The 5,000-nt window shown below is 46.0% G+C and overlaps 1 protein-coding gene across 1 annotated transcript in view; it reads right to left on the bottom strand.

Annotated features, from left to right (window-relative positions):
- cdk14 (cyclin dependent kinase 14) overlaps positions 1-5,000 on the bottom strand; it is a 270,580-nt gene that overhangs the window by 128,697 nt on the left and 136,883 nt on the right. The window lies entirely within an intron of this gene.

The following is a 5,000-nucleotide window of genomic DNA, read 5'->3' as shown; positions in this document are numbered from 1 at the left end:
CATCCATACAATAGTGGCACTGGCTGTCGTTGCGCTGCCCTGACGAGTGCTGGGGCTGAAACGTCACTGACCCATTTATTTATTCAGGCCTCTTCACGAATGGAACTGCAAAGACTGCATCAGACATTCGGTGCATATTATGGGATATAGAATATTATGAATACACCGTTACAAATATGGGCCATGTCACATGTACCATGACATACAAACTGTTTTTCGAAAAAACAAATAATGCATCACAATTTGTGCATCCATGGCAACTGTACTCGTGGCTTTTCTATGCTAGCCCTACGTTTTGAAAAAACAAATCTCGCTTTTTCTCTTGCTGTAGCTGTATAACTGTGAATCTGTTAACCTATAGCTTTCTCTCTCATCTCACTCAGAGAAATCAATTTGGACTGATCCTCTCTGATCCCTGGCTCTATATTTCATTCCTTAAATCCATCCATTGTCCCTGGCTAACTGTGTATACAGTATGGTAGGGGGTGGAGGTGTGTGTGTGTGTGTGTGTGTGTGTGTGTGTGTGTGTGTGTGTGTGTGTGTGTGTGTGTGTGTGTGTGTGTGTGTGTGTGTGCGTGAGAGAGAGAGAGAGTGTGTGTGTGTGTGTGTGTGTGTGTGTGTGTGTGTGTGTGTGTGTGTGTGTGTGTGTGTGTGTGTGTGTGTGTGTGTGTGTGTGTGTGTGTGTGTGTGTGTGTGTGTGTGTGTGTGTACATGCGTGCGTGCGTCTCCACATCAGCCAGGGTTTAGCCTCTTCTCCCTTCCGATAACCTCTTTATTCTCTTCTCTGCGTGTGGTCCTTAACCCGCCTGCACTCGTATCGATAGCTGATGCCTTGACCCGATACCCTCCTTACCTCCCTTTTTCTTTTCCTCCTCCTCTGATGCTCTGTCCTGATAACCTCCTCCCTCTTTTCTCTCTCTCTCTCTCTCTCTCTTGCTCTCTCTCTCTCTCTCTCTCTCTCTCTCTCTCTCTCTCTCTCTCTAAGTTGCTGTATTGTGATAATGTATGATGGGTAAATGGTGTTAAATAAAACATTTACACACATTTTAAATCTCTCCCCCCCCCCCTCTCTTTCTCTCTCTCCCCTCCTCCCCCCGCTGTAATCTCTCCATCCCACCCACCCTCTACATCCCATCCAGTGGGTGAGCTAGCCCAGTCAATATCCTGTATTGGCCTCATCATCAGACTGAGCATCAGCTGCACAGACACAGACGCCATAGACACAGGCTGTCTACACAGACAGAGGCCTTACAGTCAGACACTGGCAAAATTTGGATTGTACAGATGTTCCGATACAATACAATACAATACAAGACAATACAATACAATACAATAAAATATCTTTTATTTGTCATTGTGACAAGCACAACGAAATTGTGCATTCCTTGCCCGTACTAATCGTTCTGTTCTCTGCTTTGATGGTCTCTCCATACCATCCGTGCTCCACCCAGTCAATACCCTGCATCAGACCACCCCCATGATCACTCAAAATAGCACCAAGCTACAGTATGTCTATGGTACAGGTATTATCTATCTCCTGTCACGCGCACACACACACGCACGTACGCACGCACGCACGCACGCACGCATGCACGCACGCACGCGCGCGCACACACACACACACACACACACACACACACACACACACGCGCACACACATACACACACACACACACAAGATCACCATCAGCTATGCTATGCCCCAGAATTCATCCACAGACCTCAGACCACATACAGACATTGCATTTTATGAGCCAAACCAAGCAATGTGTGTGTGTGTGTGTGTGTGTGTGTGTGTGTGTGTGTGTGTGTGTGTGTGTGTGTGTGTGTGTGTGTGTGTGTGTGTGTGTGTGTGTGTGTGTGTGTGTGTGTGTGTGTGTGTGTGTGTGTGTATGTGTCACTTTTATTATTTAAATGTGCTTTTATTGTGCTTGTCTGGCTGCTTAGACTGTAAATGCCTACAATTCCCATGATGCAACACAGATGGAAGGCTCAGCCAATTAGGCGGGTCAGTGTGGCGTATCAGCCTATCACTGGCGAGACTGGTGCTGGTGAGACATGTGGGCTAGACATGGGCTGTGGTGTGTGGAACATTGTTTTACAAAAGGGATGACAGGAGGAGGGGAAAAGATGGCATTGCTATACCAGAGAAAAAGGAGAGGGCAAGGGAAAAGAAGATGAGAGAGAAGAGGAGAGGTGGGTAGTGAGAGAAGTGGTGGTGGTGGTTGTGTGTGTGTGTGTGTGTGTGTGTGTGTGTGTATGTGTGTATGTATGTGTGTGTGTGTGTGTGTGTGTGTGTGTGTGTGTGTGTGTGTGTGTGTGTGTGTGTGTGTGTGTGTGTGTGTGTGTGTGTGTGTGTGTGTGTGTGTGTGCGCGTGCGTGCGTGTGTGTGCGTGTGTGTGCATATGCGCATATGTGTGTGCATGCACTCGTGCACATATGCAACTATGTGTGTGTTCAGAGCCATTGAATTTCCGCTATCATCTCTGTGTGTACTCTCTTAATGTCATCACAAAAGCCGTCAACAGCAATGGCATCATTTTTAACGACTATTAGGGATAATTGTTTTATAATAATTTTCTAGACACAATAGCCAACCATGCAATAATTGTCACCTGACGGGTCAACTAATTCTTTGTAATAGATCTATTATACCGCACAGTTCAGAACAGCTCATAGAAATATCCAGGCCTATCCAGAATCTCTCAGCTCACATTCCACACTACTGAAAACATACTGTGTTGCATGCAGATGACTTTAATTGTCAATAACACAATACTAGCCTCCGGCACTTGCTTGGGTTCCTGACTTCACAGTGTAGAATGAAAAGGAGGATTGAACTAAGGTTCCTCTTTTCTTTGTAATTCTATTTTTACAAAGCATTACATTTACATGTTTTTCTGTTGCTATCTAAAAATATTAAATAATAATAATAATAATAATTTAAAAAATTACAAAGACAAGAAGAACCGGTGTGCGATCCACCTTTTCATTCAACGCTTCATTCAACTGGAGACTCGCCACGCGGGAGAGCATGGTGTACCTTAATTAGCTATTACTCCTGACTTCAAGACACATCAAACATCATTAAATATAACTGCGAGCTATAATGCTCAAACTTGATGCGTGAATTTGAATAAAAAGCTGCTCGGACATTAACCCAGGAGCTTGAGTACAGTACATCAAAAGCCGAATGGCTCTAAGGTCGGACTCCAACTCCAAGCGAGATTCTCTCCAGACAGCAAACTAATGAATAGGCTTTTCAGCCAATCACAGACTAATAAACCATTCCGCTGCATCTAATTGGTTGATATGGGACATTGTGTGCCGTTGGGAAAGCCGGTGTGTGTGTGTGTGTGTGTGTGTGTGTGTGTGTGTGTGTGTGTGTGTGTGTGTGTGTGTGTGTGTGTGTGTGTGTGTGTGCGTGCACGTGCATGCATGTGTGTGTTTTTGAGAGAGAGAGAGAGACAGAGAGAGAGAGAGAGAGAGGGAGAGAGGAGGAGTATGATAAAGGGGATAACCCCATAGTAACAGAGTAAATGAGGCAGAGATAAGAGAAGGAGAAAAAAACTGAAAGAGAGATACAAGCCACAGAGGGGATAAAGAAAATGGGGGTTGACAAGATAGGGATAGAGGGAGGGATGGAGAGAGGAGGAAAGGAGAAAGGAGAAAGAGGTGGAGAGAAAAAGCAAGGTGAGGAGAAGAGATGTGGAGAGGATGGACAGAGAGGAGAAATGAAGAGTGTAAATGGAAAGGGGAGAGGAGGAGAGGAGGAGAGGAGTGTAAGAGGGGGAAAGAGATGGAGGAAGAAAGGGTGGAGGGATGGGTAAGGCGTGGGAGGAGAAAAAAAATCAAAATCCACAAGGCGGAGAAAAGTCAATACCAGCACATCACACACACCACCTCCTACACACACACGCACACAAACACACACACGCATGCACGCACGCATGCACACACGCACGCACGCACGCACACACGCAAGCAAGCACACACGTACGTACGCACGCACACACACACACACACACACACAACCAGATATTGACAGAAGCTCAACTCAAGAGGATACCCTCAACCTATAACATGTCCACCAAGCAGACACCACCTCCCTTCACACACACACACACACACACACACACACACACACACACACACACACACACACACACACACACACACACACACACACACACACACACACACACACACACACATACACACGCACGTACGCATATATGCACAGTTTCATCTATCTATTTTAATACTGAGCTACAGGAATTAAGACAAAGAACGGTGTGAACCATTCACACACACACACACACACACACACACACACACACACACACACACACACACACACACGCACGCACGCACACACGTACACACGCCACCCTACAGAGAGAAAGAGAGAGCTCCATAAACTACGGTCCTCCGAGCTGACTTTGGTAATTAGCACACAGAGCTCTAGCCAAAGGCAACAGGAGCAGGCTGTGAGAGATGGCTAACGCTAGGGACACATAGCAGGCGATACCAGCTAGGCAAAGAGTGCATCCCAATATGTGTCCTTGCCTCCTCCACTTGTGCTTGTCTCCTCGTCCCGCCTCCTGGCCCCTCCTCCGTGGAGAAAACTATAAAGTGTCCCAGCTGTCAGCCTCGCCACAACAACTTTTGAGGGACTGTTTTTCATTCACCATCCCAATTGCAAATGAGAAAAAGACTTTACAATTGAGCTTTTGCAAGATATTGAAATATAATGCTGTTGTCAGTGATGTCATCATGACGAGAAGCAAGTGGAGGAGGCAAGTGGAGGAGGCAAGGTCACATATTGGGATGTACCCAAAGAGAGGCGAAACTCAGTGTTCCATTCTGACAGCTCAACTGTCATCAGGTTGCCACGGCGAATGAAGTGGTACGAAACAGTTATTTTGTTGACTTGATTGGCTGCCACAGGCAACATTTGCTCCTCATTTGCATAATATTAAACTTGGTCGAATAATTTC

Source organism: Engraulis encrasicolus, chromosome 5 (assembly GCF_034702125.1).
Source record: "Engraulis encrasicolus isolate BLACKSEA-1 chromosome 5, IST_EnEncr_1.0, whole genome shotgun sequence".
NCBI lineage: Eukaryota > Metazoa > Chordata > Actinopteri > Clupeiformes > Engraulidae > Engraulis > Engraulis encrasicolus.
Note: the sequence above shows the minus strand (reverse complement) of the source record. Positions and strands in the feature narration are given on the sequence as shown.